The sequence below is a fragment of the Solea senegalensis genome, linkage group LG15 (assembly GCF_019176455.1).
Source record: "Solea senegalensis isolate Sse05_10M linkage group LG15, IFAPA_SoseM_1, whole genome shotgun sequence".
NCBI lineage: Eukaryota > Metazoa > Chordata > Actinopteri > Pleuronectiformes > Soleidae > Solea > Solea senegalensis.
Window position 1 is genome coordinate 13,569,155 of NC_058035.1, and position 19,811 is coordinate 13,588,965.

Sequence of the window (19,811 nt, forward strand, 5' to 3'; positions counted from 1 at the left end):
ATGTGCAACTATATGTACATGTTAAAACACATTCTGGCTATTATAATAATAGTAATACTAATAATAATAATAATAATAATAATAATAATAATAATTGTATTTGTCATGATTTAAAGTATTTTAAAAACATCCGATCCTATGTAGCCTAAGCATGGTATAATGTTTGACACTGCTGATCCATTCACTCATCCCACACCTCATCAGCTTTGTTGAATGTGGCCTTTTGGTGGAGCCAAATACTCAAAAGCTGGACTGAGACCCAGTTCATTGTGAAGAAATGTGGCTTTGACTGTGGTTTAATATGTGGTGCTCAGCTGACAGACTGCGTGTCAGATGATTACTTCTGCACTCTCAGGTGATTATGTTGAAAAACAGGACCACCGCACAACAAAGCGACCACAGTCACCACTTTTATTCTATGATCGCTTGAGTTCGCATTCTCATGATTCTCCTCCCATGTATTCCGGGCTTATCATCACGCTCCACTGCGCCGCCTCTCCAACACTCATAAATCACGGCACCCACTGAGTCACATTTGCTCTTTTCAAAAAAATATTACAAACATTGGCCTTTAGAAAATATAATTATCTGTCATTCCGTACAAGCGCCGCTAATATCCCAGCATTATGAGCTGTTTATTTAATGCTGTTTGTCTATAGATTAACCTTTTTCTCGTCTTCTCATTTCCACCGAACGGAGACGAAGGCAGTTTTGTGCGTCTCTTTGTGAACCAGTCAGTGGAAAGAGAAACATCTGATGTGCGTTCTATGATGTTGATATTGAAATCCTGGCAACAGTAAATATGAATAGACTCTTCAGTTTTTCCTCACACAGGGCTTGCCATTTAGCTTTGATGACATCACCCGTATTTGTTTTCTCAGTCTTCGATTTCTGTCCTGCCCCCCTTGTGCTTCGGGGATAATTGTTTGTTGTCTGCCCCCGCCTGTCAATTTTCAGATAATGGAAGTGGGAACACTTTTCTGAGCTTCCACTTTGGATCAGTGTGTTGTGTTTCTTTAAACACTTTTGTGTGTTTAGTTTCTTTGGAAGTCGACAAACTAATATTTTAGAGGAGTGTAGTAATGTGGCGTGTGTGTGGTAAAAGGCCTGTTGGATTGTTTACATGCCTGTCCGGTGTGAGAGCGTGTTTGAACTGCATTACTGTGTCAGTGAGCGAGAGGAATGTGACTGATAAATGAACGCGTGACGTCCTGTCATGAAAGACTCTTCTCCTTCTTTTGACAACCTGTGATTAAAACAGGAGAATGAATCAATCGGACACGCTCAGCGTGCACAGGCTCAGTTGCCGACAAGGGGACGGCGTCCTCATCCAAACCCTCGTCAAGGATCAATCACTTAGAAGATTGACGAAAACAAATTAGCATCTGTTTTAAGTGATTTAGCGTTCTTTTTGTCTTCTAGGACGCCGCATTTTAATGCAATGGGGATTAGATAAAATCAGAATCTGGTAAATGGTGACAGTTTTTTTTTTTATATACCTGTGGTAAATTGAAGAAATAGTCCTTATTTTATCGACAATGACATAAATCATTAAGTAAAGGTAGAAAAAAATTTAATTTGAGGAAATGTGGAATAATAATAAACCAAAAGTATCTATGCAACAAGTGGACTGTGTTTTTCAGATGCAGACACACGTATTTTAAAGTCAGGCCAACCCATGGTGACATATGATGGTGTATTTGATGTTTTTCCTTCAGCTGAATTATTTCATGTAATATAACAGTTCAGTAATTACAAATTATACCTAAAATCTTTGATACATTGGACTAAAAAACAACACTCCAATCTACATTTTGCAAGTGATCAATCTGATTTAATCACTTTAACTCTAGTCTACTCATCTATTTATACTTCATGTTTGTTTTCAAATACTGCATCAAACTCCCTTTGAAAATGTAAGGAAATCAGAAAGTTAAGCTTTGTATTTTTTTTAAAGTATTGTAATTGTTCTTAAATGCCATGTACAGACGCTTTGTTTACCGTGTCTTAAATTCTCCAAATGATACACTGATCATTTCTTGATGTCGAAATGCTACATGTAGCACCTCGCTGCTGAATCCGAACAATGAGAGGAGCTCGTCCTCTCCTCCCAGAGGAAGGCGGCTGAGGCGGTGGAACTTGGAGCTTGAGTGACACGTCCCCCCCATGGCTGCACGAGGCCTGGTGTTTTACAGCCCTGTTAAGGTATACAGCAGGTAAAATGTCAATTAGGAAGGACCGCCCTGATAACTCAACTCCCAATCCACTTGTTCTTGGGCATTAATATTTATGGTGGGCCTGGCCCTTGCACTGCAGCCTCTGTTATCTGCAATGATGTGCTATAGTGTTACCACTTCCACACACACACACACACTATACTCTGCTGTCTGTGTGGGTTCAAAAAACCCCGCCTGCAAACCTTCATGCGCAAACACCACACCTGCCACACACTAGTCTAATCAAGCAATGCACATACACAGTGACACACAGCGGCACACGCTGCCTCCTCGGCCCTCAGTTGTTCCAGGGCATTTTAATGGGAAATTAAAGGCATCCCTCATGTCAGTGGTCTGCAGGACAGGAACGAGAGCAGCCACGGAGGATAAATCAGGCTCTGTGGCTTGACAGGACATTGGTGTCTCCTTTTTAAACCGTGACCTCGCTCTTGTGTGTGTGTGTGTGTGTGTGTGTGTGTGTGTGTGTGTGTGCGTGTGCATGCACGTGTGCATGTATATGAATGGACGTTTATGCTGTTTCACAAATAGAAGACCATGCTTTACTGTCTCAACACTCTGTCCTGTCTAATTATTGGTTCGAGTCGCACTCACAGCTCCAAGTAGGCTTTCCTCCAGGGTTGTGTGTGTTTTATTTTTCAATTAATTTTAATGGAGTCTTTAGTTAGAATATAAACTACAAAGCTCAGACTTCATAAGAATTTCCGATTCGAATGAAGTCTCGTGCTTTTGCATATGATGTCACATTATTTGGAATAGAGTATTACATTTGGGTTACATGTGAGATAACTTTAACGTGGCAATCTGGTGTTTAATATCTAATAATTAAAGGCCGGATGCCTTTAATTATTATGCAAATATGAAGAAATCCAGCCAAGAAAAACATATGAAAGAATAAAGTTTATGGGGTAACATTTTACTAAAATACATAATATTAGTAAATTAATCATAATGTAAGTAAAAAATTATAATGTGTAACGTGGAAGCTAAAAACACATTGTGGTGTTTGTAATTCTTGACTTGTTTAACATACAAACACATTGTTTTTTGAGAATTCTGAACTAAACAATGATTTATTTTGAGAATATGGCTGTAGTCTGAATTATGTGTTCAACTACTTATGTGAGTCTCAAAAAGACGTTTCCTTGTCGAGCAGGAACCGTGTTGGAGCAAATTCAGCTTTAACTGAACTGACTTATGGTTTGACCTTTCTCTCCCAGTAGTCACATGTGTGTAAGCCCGAATCTCGTCTCTTTTTATTTTTATTTTGAGGCTTTCAACTAAAAATGAACAAGATCGTCATCTTAAGTCCCCCTCGTCTTCTGCCTTTTTCTGCCCAAACTGCCTCCTGATCTGTGGTCAGTCGAGCAGTCCTGTCAGATTCTGCCAGCAGCTCAGCCTCACTCTATCCAGAGGCAGCGTGCTGTAATGCAATCATCAGTACCACTCTGCTTGGCCAAGAATTTATGAACACTTAGTGTCCCTCTGTGCTGACAGGGCCTCGGCACAAGTGTGTTTACTGTGTCACCCAGAAATGGGTGTCACCCGCATTTATCGCCCCCTTTTTTTTCCTGCCTGACCCCAGTTCTACCTTCTTTTTTTTTTTATGATGAAACAAAACCACGTTGCATGAAGATATTATATACTTTATGGAGAAAGTGGGGTCACAAAGGAGGGGTCTCTGTGTACAGTCTGTTGATTTCACACGCAGAGGTTAACTAGCAGGAGCAGCCCTCCTCCTCCTCCTCCTCCTCGTCCCACATGTCTTCTCTCTACCACCTCTCTGCTTTGTGTTTAAAAAGACTGCAGTGGGCATATAAAGCAGGTTAAAATATTGCAAACTAAATCTAAGAGAGCTCTTATTTCAATATGGTGAGAAGTACGGCACGGACTGAGGCCACTTGAATGGAGTAGATGTCAGCTCGGTAATATCGCCGAGCCATAACTCTCTTTGGCCATCACTCATACTCACAGGGCAGACATAAGCACACACACTCACACACTCACACACAGAGGGACAAAGCTTAACAAACACCCATGGATGCATGCACACAGCGGGGAAAAAAAAACACGCATTAACACACACACGCTCTGAACATGTGTTGAGCGACAATCAATGAAACTGCCATCAGACGTGAGTTATGGGCCAAAGAGAGTGGGCCTCCCTTATGTTTGAAAATGTTTTGACCGAAAATGAAGTTATAATTAATGGATTGTGTAAAGAGGTGGATGAATTGATGCATTTATTACGAGGAGTCAGATCTGTAGTGTGCGAGCCTTGTGCCCTCCTGGATCATCACTGCTCTGCACACACACACACACACACACACACACACACACACACACACACACACACAATCTCCCCATAAACAATCTCCCCATAAACAGAGCTCTGATAAAGTGTTTAACTCTGTACATGTGTTTGTGTGTGTGTGTGTGTGTGGTGATGGGATGTAGCCAAGGGAAGTAAATCAGTTGTGTTAGAGGTGGAAGTGCTGTTGTCCTGTTGTGCAGGGTGGGGTGAGTGTATGTGGGGTTGGAGGGGGGGGTGGTGGGGGGGTCCACAGATAATGATGTGATTCCAGCATGAGGCGGGCTGGGTGTACCTCGCCACCGTCCATTATGATGTGCGGCCCCCAGCCACCGAGGGGGCAGAGTGAAGGTGAGCCTGTCATATCGATCTTTTTAGTGTTAAAATATGAGCCACTTTACTCTGCTCCCCGGCGCAGTGATGTGAAAAATAATAACTCGGACCCAAATTAAAAATATTGATCGCTTAGGAGGTGTTGAGAGCAAATAAACACCCTCTGAAGGATTTTTATCCCCCCCCTCCACCTCTTATCCTCCTCTCTCCTCCGTCTTGTCCCTCCCCGCCCAGTGAAAGGGCCAGGTCAGGGATGGTGGCTATAGCTGAACTGTAAAGAAAATAAATATCTCACCATCTTGTTTGTGAGGAGTCTTCATAATCCCCACTGAACAGCCTCTTTATTGTCTACAGACACAAATCAACAAGCAACCGTCTTTTCAGCCCCTCTCTAACACTGATTGATCGGGTTTTGACTTCATAATCTGACATTAGCTCTGTTCTATTCAGGTACGCCTCCCCCCTCTCCCTTCCCATCCCTAGTCATAATTTTCTGCACATCTGAGCTTGACTTTTTTATTCCTCCTCGCGGTAACAGATGAGCTGACACCAGGCCATCAAACGGGTGGGAAAACAATTGCCACAAGGTTAATTTTATTGCCTGCTCTGTGCATTTGTGAGCAGGCGGGAGGTGTCCTCTGCCCGGGTCCTGATGAATGGCCGCACTGCTCGGGCAGGAATGAAAATGAGAGGGGAGAGGCCAGGCACTGGGAGTCAGAGTCCCGCCGCTCCCACCTGGAATTGAAATTTTTCTGACACGCTCAAAATTGGTATTCTGATATATAAGAGAGGACGTGTTCCATTTAGCTTGATGATGAAAGCCGCCACGTGTCCCAGTCAATTGCATTTTTACGACACCCACTCTACCTCGTACATGGGCGGAAGGTTAATATCTGCACATCCTAAATGGCAGATGCCAGATTGTCCGTAGTCTGTAGGAAAATAACCCTACTTAGTGTTTCTAAATGCTGCTGTAATACTTGGCCATCCTGGTCACAGCACTATTGATTGTGCACAAGGACCGTTTGTTCTGGGTTTTTTTAAATTTTTTTTTGATTTTGCAAGGCGTGATGAATAGATATTTGATGGAGTGTGCAGAGTGTGGCTGCATGGGCCAGTATCTGCATCTCGTTGCTGTGTCAGTGGGGACGAGTGCCAGGCATCGGGGAGAATCACATGCTGCTTGTTGACATCAGTGAGAGGCAGCGGGGCCGGAGCTGGCGATATCTCTGGTTCCCCACTTGAGTCAGGTCTTCCCGCTGAAAGCTTACTCCCGTCTGCTGGCATCAGGCCCTCTCTCTCTCTCTCTCTCTCTTTCTCTTTCTTCCTGCGTTCATACATACATGTCTGTGCAGCAGCGTTAGACGTATAACACCATCACTAGCCAGTGCTTTGTCCATACATAATCGATTCTTCCTCCACCAGCGGCTATAGCCTCTTCATTTGCATGGCCTGGGCGACCCCGGGCAGTCAGTAGCCATTATATTCCCATTAGCTAATCTCTCAGCTTTGATTTCCATAATCTTCTGTCTATTGAGAAGCCTCACAGCCTTCTCAGGCCCACTCTCTCCAAGGAGAAAAAAAAAAAGAAAAAGAAAAGACCCCCACTCGTCCCATTCCAGTCACTTAACTTTACAGGAAATCTGCACAGCAACATGCGTCATACACTTAAACAAAAATGTAAAGAATTTAGATCTTGAAAAATACCCAGCCATAAATAAAAGTTTTGATTGCAAACTATAGTTCATTTATATCAGGGTGCAACAACAAAAGTACAAATATTCATGCAGCATGACCTGAAAAGACTCTTTTTATTAGACAATTAGACAGTTGTATATTGTATAATTGGGTCATGCTTAATAATGAATTAAGGTACAAACAGCATTTGGCCATGGTGGAGCTAATTCCAACGACTGTAACGCTGGTCAATCTGTAAAAGCTTTAAACAATGACGGACATGTTGTGTCTGTTTGCTAGAAAGTTCAGCAGACGTGGCAAACCACTTTAACCACTACTTTAATTCTAAGGCTGCACCTAACAATTATCGTCATAATCCATTGTTCTGTTAATACCTGATTAAACCGTTAGTAGTTTAGTTCGTAAAATGTCAAAAAAAATAAATAAATAAACCTCAAAATGATGACGCTCTTAAATGTGTTGTTTTGTATAGCAAATAAATGAAACAATTCACATTTAAGAAGTGAGAAAATCAGAGAGCTTTCAATTACACAACACTCAACACCAAAATAGTTGGTGATTCATTTAGTAATCGATTAGTTATTGATTAATAATCAATAAATCATTGCAGCCCTATTTAAATATTAACGATATTCAGTGGGTGGGATTCCTCACAGTCTGGATTTAAATGCCTTTGTCCTTCCTACAGCTCAATAAAGACCCATTGTCCCATTATTTATGAAGTATTGGTAAATAATAAAACGTATTTTTGCACATTGTAAAACTGTAACTCTGTAATATTGTACAAAAAGAAGAAAATAAGTGTGAAAATATAGTGCTGTTTTTGATTAATCCTTTATCAGCATTTAAGCCATCAAACTTCTACTGCACAATATTTCACCAAATGAATTGTAGACAAATGTGTTTTTCAAATCTGTTTTCTGAGCATCAATCTTTTTATACAAAAAGAAATCATCCCAGAGCACTCCACTATGTAACACCGGACAGAACATGATCGGAAGTTGCTCAAGGGCACCTCAGCATTGTAATGCGGGAGAGAGACACATGCACTGTTCTGAATTCTCTACATGCCTGCTAGATTTACTGACTTCTTGATTATTAGAGGTCTGTAGAGAGCTGGGAGATTTAAATTGAAAGTGTGGCTGGCATTTAAACATGCAACAGCAATTTGTTTGACTGAGTGTCTATTACACTGTGAAGGAAGGACTCGCAGTCGGGTGTTTTCACTCTCCTATTTAGCAACATGTGTTTAACCCTCTGGGCTGAAAACCAATTGCCAATGCTATCAGTAGTGCTTGCCAATAACGCGACTCGATGTGGATCAGCTGTCTGCAGCGAACACACTCCCCTCCCACATCTCCGTCCCCAGGAGCATCCACGCCTCTTCCTTTACTGGTGGAAACACTCAGTGTGCCAGGACAAATTGACCTTAATCAGCCACAGTGGAGATCGCTCAGAGCGATAGATTCCATTGATCAAAGGGAACTTACCACCTTCTGCCCACACTCCACCCTTAACACCCCTTCCTCTCCAAATGAGCTGATAATTAATAAGGGCTGGCTCTGCAAACACCAGGCTTCCGACAGCTTGATGGATCGGACAGGTTGGATGCAAACCAATACGATGCCAAGCTTTTCTCCAGCGCCCTGAAAGGCCCCTGGGTGTCCTTTACCCTGCATGATCAGGCATGCATAGGAGCACCCACCCCGCTAATTAAATACCCACTGGCTGCCCTTGTTTTTCAGCAGGGATGCTTTCTGTCTCTCCACTATTGGCATGTATTTAATAATTCATACAGCTACATCACTGGGGTGAGGATGTGGCTCAATGTTGCAGCCGGTGTGATAAAGTCAGCAAGATGTAACGGCTCAGAGGAAAAAAAGAACTTATCTTAAAGTTTTTAGGTGTCCCAGATTGTTGATTTTAATGAATGGTTCTCCACACCTACGCCCCAAATGCCGATGATGTGCGATAAATACGGTAAGCGTTAATAACGAGTAGCATTCAGATAATTCTTAAAATTCATCTGAAGCTTTCACACCGCTGTGGGACATTTGCTGCCGAGCTGCAAAATAACTACAGCTCCCAGCGATTTCCTCCAGCTGTCACTGAGGTGGTTCAACAACAGTGACAACGACATCACAGTTTTCCCGCGCGGCGGCGGCGGTGTCTTCTTTTCAGTCGCAAAAGTTCCTCGTATGTTTTTACGACACATTTAGCTTCTAAGTGTGAGCTATGGGTATTTGTTACGTGAGGGGAACGTGGAAGCTATAGATGGAGGCTGTCTCGGCAAAGGCCACAGTTGCGGTAGAGATTGTGGTTGTCAGGCCCCACGTGGCCCCCAATCGGTGTGACCGGGTGTAATTGGTGAATTTGGTCTAAGAGGAACAGCGGGTCCTCGGCTATGGGCTGTGAGCGTGTCATAATAACAACCAACAATGTGATCATTTCATTTCCTTTTCACTTACACATCACCTCGCTTCACATGAGCCAAGACGCACCACACACACACACACAAACACAAAGGGACAAGGTTAACGTTGGGCCTCATTCATTTCTCTCTAACAGTGACTCTAAATAGGCTTTCAAAAGTCCAGTTAGGAGGGAGACAAAAATAATCAAATCACACAATTACTGCTGGGCTTCATTCTATAGTTAAGTGCATTTTTATTGTGTAACGTTTCTTTTTGCCCACCACCCTCTCCCAGCCCTTCCACCCGCTCTATTTTTCCTGCCTACCTCGGCAAGCGTTCTCTCCCTGCCACTTCTCATCTAATATGGCCCTAATTAGGTTTGCTTGTACAAATCAGATTTCAGCAATTGGGTTATCCTCCTGAAATTGGAGAGATCCCTGGGCTGGCATGGGTGGAGAGTTAATCTGCTTTTGTTAAGCCCTGCTTTTGGTGGCTGCGGCGGCAACGTCAAGCCGTGCCAGTTAAAGCGTTTTTTTACCTGTCACTGTGGACATGGCTTGTGATTTAGCCTCCTCCTCCTTTAACAACAACAAAAAAAAGGCTAAATTCCCCCCTTAAACATACAGTAGCCTACACACGCACTCAGCCAGCCTCTCCTCGGGCAACTAATGACGTTTGAATCAAGTATTAACAGGCTTAATTACTTTAAAATTGTCATTTTAATTTACACTGATATAGTATTGATCACACAAGCAGAGATTAAGGCCCTCAGTGGAGCGGTTGATGTGGAATTAAACAGGGCCAGGTCCTCCTGGGGCCTGCCTGGCCTGGCCTGTCCTGCTGCAGCCAGAAGAGGAATGACATCCTCCCCCTAATGAACTGCCAGCATGCGCAGACATGAATTTCAGGCCCCACTGGAGAAGGAGGGAAATAATGGGGTTTGGGGAGCCATGGCGGGTTATTCATTCACTGCCATGCACCAATTCTCCTGTGATTCATCCCCGTGCCCCCAGACCCCCACCTCCTGTTTGCCTGCCACATTCAGCCCGCCTGACCTTTCTCCCACCTAAGTGTATATATATATCTCCTCTCTCCTCTGGGAGCACCTTGCCCGGTGCCAGGTATCATGTACAGGAGGGGGGGGGGGGGGGGGGCGCAGGGGATGGGGGTGGTGGTGAGGTGCTGTAAAACAGAGCAGGGATGAGACACCTGCAGTGAGCCACCAGCCTCTCTAATCTAAACATCTCCCCCAGCGGCGGAAGTGCCACTCTCTGATTCTCCCTCTCATCGTGGTTGAGCGGCTCGTCTGAAGGAGACGACACTTTCCTGCGGAATTGATCTCCTCGCTCAAGCCTGGTGTCACGCACAGCTGGTTAATATTGGGGGGGGGTGGTGGTTGAAATCGTTACATTAAATCCAAGCAATTTCTTCCCGGTTTGAAGAAAGCCTGTGGCTTCTGTGGTAAGCGCCGTGTTGCAGAGTAATTACATCAGTTAAAAAGAAGCCTCTTGACACCCGTCTCCAATGAACACACTCCACACACAAGTGCTTTTAATAGCCGGCTCTAAGTGTGAGGAGCATCATAGGAATAAAGCTGCGGTCGTTTGCAGACATAGGGAGGACAAGCGTTCAAATGTGTACAAATATTTCACTATTGTGTGTAATATTGTCCTCGGCCGAGTGGTGGTGGGAGATCTTCGCTTTCACGTGTGACGGATGTGGAAGACGTAGTGTCACCGTGGGCTTTGAAACTTTGAAATGCTTGTCATTTTACAGATTGTACAGGATTACAGGTTCAAGTCACGGTAGACAAAAGGCATTTCCAAATGATGTATCGTTATGGTGATGAGACACATCAGACATGAGACCAGCTGCCCAAGATTTGCGCTGTAACAGCCACAATTTAGCTCTCCTGCAATGCGTTTTTCCTTGTCCATCTGCATTCAGTGACGCAGCAATTAAGTAGCAGTAACTAGCCTACGCAGAAGTGGCGTGTGTGTTCGATCCAACAACCTAAATTCAGATACAAAGATTATGGTTTTATATGAAGCATGGGGTGGCTTCTTGGTGATTTCAACTTGCATATTCTTTTTTTAAAAAAAAATAGATTTTTCTTTCTTTGCCCGACTTGTTGCTGGTTTTTCTCGAGCATCACTGGACTTAAAAAACACAAAGTGATATCTCAGGTTGTGGATGTCTTCAAAATTGATAGAAACATTGACTCATTCACTCAAAGTCAAACTGAAAAGACTGAAAAAGGGTGGTCAAAAGTCAAGGTCACATCACCAAAAAGTAATGCCCTAATTATAATGAATCTTGAAGCTTGAAGGAAGCGTCTAATGGGACAAAATGAAATGATGAAATCAACTTCACCGAGATGTCCTTAAAAACACTCTTCTGCCCATTATTCAACAGCATAACTATAACTGTGGAACAGAACTTTTAAGTCCCTGTAACATGACTGGTAAGCGGTAATTCTCATAATTGGTCAGCTTAGTTCACTGATTTGTCAGTAGGACATGGAAAAGGTCAAGTTGATCTGAGTAGTGTGTGATTTTAGAATTACAACATGCTATTACAGTTTGAATATTTAATGTTTTCTCACATTTACATTTATTCCTCGCTTTTCCTGTCAAAAGGAAGTGACTAGTATACATCACGAAAGCGAGACAGAGATGGATTTGTGGCAAACGGAAGCCCATGCTCGTCCTTGAGCAGGTTAACTACCGGTGTTCCCTAAAAATAACCTAAAAGTCTCAGAGTGGATTGAACGGGGCTTGTTGTTTGCGGGGTCCTCATTTGATTGCATTACCTATACCTGGATGTCGGGAGGTGGAAGCTATCATGACGATGAGAGCTAAAGAAAACAACAGCCTCCTCGCGCTCTCTTGCCTGGCAGCTCACCATGACTGATATCGAGACGTCTCCAATACACGTAATGGACTTGGCAAGGTGTGAGGTGGCCGGGCTTGGGCCTTCTACTCCACTCTGTTATCCAATCACCTTATTCTAATGCTATTGCATTGTTTAGGCAACCAGCTGTCCATTTACATCAACCCATAACCACACAGCCACACCACAGAAGCACTTAATAGAATTAGCAGGTATTGTGCAGCACATTTTAAACACATAGGCCATTTTTTAACGCACACACTCCGTCACTCTACCTCCCCTCTCTAGGCTGATGATCCCCCGCTTGCTGTCAGAATAATGGCATCACAACCTCTCAGTGCAGTGCCTGCCTTCCCTATTTAACTCTCATAACTCTATACTCAACCCACCATGGACAGTTAATTCCGATCTTTAAGCATGTCGCCAATACTGTTGCCGTGTTTATGTTTTGTTCAACATATTAATAGGTAATAAAGCACATTTGCTGCATGATTAAATCATCCTGTGCTTGCTGTTCATTAGGAAATAGGAAGCCAAAGCTCTGGACTGACACAGCCTGTTAATCATAGGGCTCATAATTTCCTAATCCGATTTTGGGGAATGTTTGCGAGTCTGTTCAGATAGCCGCCGTATAAATAGACAAACAAAAATGAAACGGCCACATGGCTGGGAATTTGCAGTCATATGCACTCGCTTGTCCTTGACTGAATGAATTATTTCGCTTTTTAAACGTCAACACTCCACCGCCTTCTTCGTTTATAAAAAAAAAACCCAAATTGGTCACATATGCTTCCCCCTTGTGATTAACCGAGAACAAATTCACATCAAATAACCCCAAAATTGTCTTAAGGCCTAATTTTCTAATGATATTAAATAGGGCATGTGTCAGTGTATTTGGAATGACTCATCACTGGGGTCAGAGGAAATGAGCAATCCCTTTGTCCCCTAGCCGCCACCCCCTGTTAAACTATTACCCATAAAAACCAGCCGTACACTCGGCAGTCAGAGGGTGTGTCCTGCCCAGTCTAATAACAAGGCCCTCCCTTGCCTCTCTTATTCTTCCAGCCGATTGATTTTGGTTAGGAAAATTAATGCAGTCGCTGTGAGGGTCTGGGGGTCAGAGGTAGACAGGCTTCAGTAGATGAGGGGCGGTGCTGGGCAAACGAGAAGGCAACATGCAGCTGTGGGACTGCCTGATGAAACTAAACTGTGTATTTGTTTGAGGGCGGATCGCGCAATAGCTCGTGATGTATTGTCTGGTCTGTGTGGGGTTTTTATGCACACACAATTGCATCTCGTGTGATTGACCAAGCAAATATATAGGCTTGTTTATTGACTACACTCAGTCACCCCGATGCTGTTGTCTTGTTTTGTTGTCCTTGGTTTGTCGTATGTTGAACTCACATTTCCTCTCTTCGTGGGCATGAATTTGAAATTTAAATCTCTACATTTTGGGAGCCACAAAGCTTTTCACTTGTATTTTTTTGCACATATATGCACAATAATCCCGACGAGCAGTCCAAACCTCTGCCTGACCCCTAGTGCATATCCAAAGGGATGTCTTGTAAAGGTATAAATTAAAGCATAACCATATTCCAGAGAGTAATTTTTCCCAAGTGGGAACCAATCTAACACAAAGGGTGCTCCAGTCAGCAGGGTCCCTGCACAAGTTCAGGCCACAATGGCACCCTGTGTGCACCATGCTGTAGCTAATTACCAACTCATTAAAGAGCCATCTAATTAGATTGGATGTTATGCTCTTTCAGTTCAATTCAGGCTCTTAATTTTCACAGCCTAATTACATTTCTGAAAATGGAGAAAAAAAAAGAAAAAGGAAAACACTTTTCAAAGCATGCTTTGGCTTTCTGGAAATGCATTTCTTGGAATGTTGAGCTGCCGAAAATGGAATATTCTTGTCTCTGTTTAGTGTGTGCGCGCATGTTTGAGACTTTATAGCCACACAGCTGTGGGATAACTTCAAGTAATGTATAAATAACTCTTTATATGCATCATGCATGGTGCTTTTACAAGTCATAGTTCATTTTTTGAAGTGTATGAGATGCGTATGGCGTATACCTTATTTGATCAAGTAAGGTGCAGGTAGACTAAGCTCAGTGAAAACATGGCTGCAAGTGAGGATGACAGAAGAAAAGATTTTATCCTCTTAATAAAGGTCTCATCCAATAATGGCTATGAGAATGATCCGATTAATCGATTATTAAACTAATCAACAACTATTTTGATCAGCAATTAATCAGTCTGGTTGTTATTTCAATGATGTCTGCTTCTTAATGTGAATATTTTCTGGTGTCTTTGCTCCACATATTAAATAAATAATGAAAACTGAATCATTTTGGCTTGTGGACGAAACAAGACATTGGAAAACATCAGTATAATAAACACAGATCAACATTTTTCAACATTTTCTGACATTTTATGGACCAAACAAGTACTAAATTATTCAAGGAAATAATCAACAGATTATAATAACAATCATTAGTTGCAGTCCAGTATAGTTTAGATAAGCTAAATGTACCTGATTTAATGAATATGTTTACTTTATCTCACCCTTAGACGGTCTTTCTATGAAGTTTGTGTCTCTTTGTAAACCACTCCATGTCCATAAAGAAATTCAGTGACTGCTGCCCCATTAGTAACTCACATATGTTAGTTTGTGACTTTGGTGTTCTTTTATCACATTTGCCTTACACACAGATCTACCAAACATGACAACATAACAACACAAACTTCTGTTCTAATGGTGAGAAAAAATGGCAAAGATATTGTTAAGATTGCACACCTATAAGCTGATATAGAGTGTATTTGATGAGCCATTTGTCAAATGAGAAAAAAAAAACCTCAGCTATACCTGCTGATAGGTTGATCGTCTAGTTTAAAAGATTAAAAAAAAAAAAATTGCTGGAGGTTTTTAACATGTCACTGTAACTGTGTCACAGCCAAACTTTTACTTGTCTTCATCACACACAAAGACTACTCAAACTGTGTTCCAGGGAATACTTGGCATCTTTTTATATGTTTTGTATTATTAGTATTGTTGTTGTTGTTGTTGTTGTTGTTGTTATTAAATAAATTTCACCTTTCAAATAACCTTTGATTCAATGAAAAAGTCTAATTAGGTAATTATATCAACTATCAACCTACATCTCAATGCACAATTTACAGCTGAGTGTGTAAATGTTTAGCCCTCGTCTGTGCACAATGGCTGCTCCGCTGAATGTTAATGACGACTTCTGCAAAGCCAGGTTTTCGGTTTGTTCTCAGATTTAACAGATGCACTGTAGATTGTTGCATTCTTCTCGACTTACACATGACTCAATGACACAAGTCGGTGCCACCTGGTCATGTGTGGAGCTCTCAAAGGAGTGGCCCAGGAGACTTGTTGCAAACCTGCGCGGGCCCCTCCAAATCCTCTTTTCCTCCCACATTTCTGAGGGTGTGATATTTACAGGAGAGCAGACGTGGGTTTGCTGCCACTCTTGCCCCTGGCACAGGACCTCTGCTCACTCGCATCTTAAATCTGTCCTTTAAGAGGGTCCGAGCGAACGCCGGATGCTGCGATTGTACGGCTAAAAAGAAACATCTGCGTAAGGAAAGTCCTCCGTTGTTCGCTCTTTTTTATTTATTATTATAATAATACAATAAGAGAGAAAACCCCATGACATAATTTCTTGTTATCTAAGACGCTGAGGCTGCATTTACATTTGCTTTTCATGCAGCGTCCATGTGCTCTCAGGGGCGATGCACTGGAGTATAACTAAGCTAGCAAGGAGGATATCCAGCCATTTAAATCAAGCCTCTGGGAATTTTACATAACACATCATTGGCGAGCATCGGTTTTTACATAAAGACAAAGCAGGTCACAAAGAGCCACCGGACGGGCGTCTTAGCCTGAGACGAGCTGCTGCATGTGTTTTTGCAGACTCCTCTAAAGCTTCACGGTCCTGTGGTCACTGTTGTGTTCCAAGAACGCCTCTGCTCATACCCAGACAGCACACAGACAGAAAGCTGCTTATTTTTTTTATACATCGCGAGGGGGAAAAAAATTTTTTTTTTTTTTTGTGTGGAGTCGATCTCAAAACTGAACCCCTCTCCTCAGATGGGTTGAATTCTCCATCTTGAACTTCAGGGAAGTGCTGGCCAGTCTGCGGGTCTAAAGAGATTCTGTAGACTGCCATCAATTGTCCCTGTGCCGTGGAAGCTGTCATATTATATAGATGTTTCACGAGATGGCTCATGATCTACAGACGATGTTGCCTTCATTTAGAAAGAGTTGTGTTTGTACTAAGGGAGGAGGAAGGGCTCTTGATGCAGAGAAATGGGAACCTTCCTGATAAATTCTTCTCACAAGTGACAAAGTAATGCCACTAAGATGCAGCAAACTAATATATTTTATTATGGGACTCGCAATAGAGCTGTATCTCATTGGGCAGCCAAGGATGCCACTTTGTCACTACAAGGCCATATGAGCAGACCACAGGCAGCATGGGACAGGGACAGATTCAAAGCTGCCTCTGGACAGAAGCTGACTGATTACTTTTCTAGCTGACATCACAACTCTGACAGCCATCCCAACGTCCTTAGGGAGAGTAGAGTTTGCTCAATAATACAGATTATGTGACATTGAAAGTTGCTTCTATCACCGGTCACTCCACCCCAGATGTTGACATGTCTGCGTGATCAACCTTTACAAATGCAGTAACATGTTTGAATCGTGGGGGGGTGGGGGGGGGAACGCAAAGTCATTATTCATTGACGGCCTGAGAAACATAGTATGGATTCGCTCAATATGAGAAACTTTTCAAACTTCTTTACAGTTTTTCATTCAACCACAATAATCAGTTAAAATTACATTGCTTCCATTTCCCTACAGCCCGTATGATCCTAATTGAATCACTTCTTTCATAAATGAGGACACATGAATAGTCATAATATTAAATCAGATAATATAGATTGATGAACAGTCCATGACAACATTAGCAGCCTTTCCAAAATGCAAAAATGGTGGGGAAAAAATCAATGAGCTCAAAGACCTGTCATTTGCATGGGCCTCTTCCCCTAATGGGAATACTTTTACAGACAGGGAATTACAAGCTGAAATATTCTTTTTGATTATTGGACATCCATAGCCAAATATGATTTACATTAATGAGCATAAGTATATTAAAGGCATTTTATCCCCCGGCATCCGAAACGATTGAATAATGGCTCTGGCAAGCAAGCAGCGGCCTGAGAAAATAAGAGAGGAGCTAATGTCACTTTAATTACTAATGGATACCTCAATTGTTCAGACTTTGATTTTTCATCTTTGGGAACAATCTAATAAGTTAAATATTCATCATCTTCATATCCACTTTTAAAATGATGATTTTGTCAAGCCGAGGCAGGACAGTTATTTAAGGAAAGTGGACGTTTACTCTGTCGGCCTCCGAGATCAGAGGTTTATTTGAAGATTGCTTTCAAAAGATTATGTTCCCATGAAGAAAGAAGAAAGGTCTTTTCATGCCCAATTGGAGATGTCTGATACAGTTAGGGTTGAGAAGTTGACCTTGTTACCAGGGACAAACGGTGTATAATTTCCCTTTAGAACTATAATTGCCCTACATATTGCTTTTCATTGTCTGCCCCTGAGTGAATGTTACATCTTGTTTTAGTACTAGTTGCTCTTGTGTCCTGATTGAATTGTGTGCTGTCGTGTTTTTGACCTGAGCTTTATTATGAAGCTGCAGCAGTTGTGTGTGTCTAAATCATGGGGTTGGGTGACCTTAAAAGTGCTCTACTTGCTTTGTCAACAGCAATCTGCTCGCACATGAGACACAACGGAATACTCGCTTTGACATTGCTCTCTAATTAGGTTACAACACTCTTAGGATTGAGATAATATATCTTATGCATATGAGGTCCTGGTGACCCCTGTAGGCACCGAGTATGCACTGTTAAGTGTAGTGTACGTGATGTAACATTGTAAAAGAACTGTTTCTGAACTCTTCTTTGCGTATTTATATTATTATTGCAGTTACCATTGAGTATACACAGTAAACTAAGGTTATTGTTTTGGTGTGTCCATTCAATCTGGGCATGTCAAAATTGACATGTATAGACTAGACTATCTTTAAATGGTTAAATTAGATTAGCGAAGAAATATTAATAGGCAATTTAAAATAATGGTGAAAACTCTTTGCGTGATCCCTCCAATTCCGATCCCTAGAATTAGAATTAGACAATTAGAGTCTAGAATTGCTCAAGCTCTGGAAACTTAATGTCGGCCTTTGCCTTTTAACTCTGAGTGGAAGATATGAGGAGGTTCTGACACCAGAGATATCTCCCACTTTGTGATTAAAAACAATAACCTGTTGGCAGAATAGTTGCACAATCTCCACGACTGGCAAAACAACATCAGTATTAGCCTTAGACTGCATATCTACTGGGAAAATGATGAAAATGGTTTAACTACTAAATTCACACAGGGAAGAAATCAAATGTAGCCATTACAATCATGTAATTGAGATTAATCCATGAAAATATGCGTTTAAAATGCTACTCTGTGACTTCCAGCTTATCTACAGACTAGTTTCTTTATACACCCATAGACCACATCCCATCTCCAGAGGTCCACTTCATCTGAGTATAATCAATGCATTAAAATGATGTGTGAACAGTCCAAAGTTGGAGTTCTGAGGATGCAGCATTGAATTCTAACTGTTCTTCATTCCTCCACCTCTAGTTCATGGTTCAGCCTTTGCGCTATAGCTGTTTAGAAGACTTAAACATGATCAACTGTAGAGATTTTTATTAAAATGTGATGGCAGGGCAGAATTCCCTGTGTACCAGTAAACTGAACATAATGTGTAAAATTGGTTGACTGCCTCTTTGAGATTAGATTTAGGCCAGATCAGTTTCAGAGTCGCATAATTAATGCGAGTAATAGGAGATAAAAGAGTGACTCTTGGTTGAACATCGGCATTGTGTTACCTGATACTTGATTGCCACTAGAAGAACAACATCCTAATCTGATCTGACTAACCAGCTTCAGCACGCGCTGCCGCTTTAACTGTTTTCCTCTTCTGCAGTTCATGTTTATTCACACGTAAACGTCCAAGGAAAGTAACATCACTATGCCTCCGTGTAATTTGTGTTCACCATTAATTCATAGAAACATGCAAAGTACCGTTTTATCAAGCCTCATCATGAGGTCAATGGCAGCACGGGCCCCACAGGTGTAATCCCATTTACTTTGATCCTGCGTTTTTATGTCCTCGTTAAATGCTGCTGAAGTAGCAACATGGTATTAGTAAATACGCAGCTGGAATATATATGAGCATTAATCATCCGCTCAGAACAGCATTGAACTGAATTTAGATTTTTATTTTTTACACTAGGACTGGAGAGTATGTATAAAAGTGCACCGCCACATATCTGTCTTTCATTTTGCTATATTACACGACATTTATTCAAACCACTCTCTCTGAAAAGGTGCTATTACAGTGTGTAGGGAGCATTTTTAACAACGTTACCAAAGTCTTCCATCTGAATTATGTTGAAGAAGCCAATGATGTCAATTGAGTATTATAAAGAAGCTCTTTTAAAGTCTGAGTCATGTCATGTATACACGTATTCACTTTTTGTTTTTTTAAATTTATTTATTTATTTTTTTTGTTGAATGTCATTGCTGTGACGGTTTTATTGCTTTAGACCCCTCTGTCGGGCAGGTTAGGGGAGCGACTGCACGACTGATGAGCATGGCAGGAAATTGGCAGATGGAAGCATCCATTTCACCGCTAATTAGGGGGTTTAGAAGCCTGCCGACTGACAGGGTTCAACTGGGCAATGTAGTGCCTGCCAGCTCCCATCCTGTGCGCTTTATAAAACGCTCTTTAATTCCCCGGCACAATATCATTAACTTTGTAAGTG

At 41.9% G+C, this 19,811-nt stretch overlaps 1 protein-coding gene across 2 annotated transcripts in view; it reads left to right on the forward strand.

Moving 5' to 3' along the window:
- LOC122781674 (inositol polyphosphate-5-phosphatase A) overlaps positions 1-19,811 on the forward strand; it is a 129,526-nt gene that overhangs the window by 44,311 nt on the left and 65,404 nt on the right. The window lies entirely within an intron of this gene.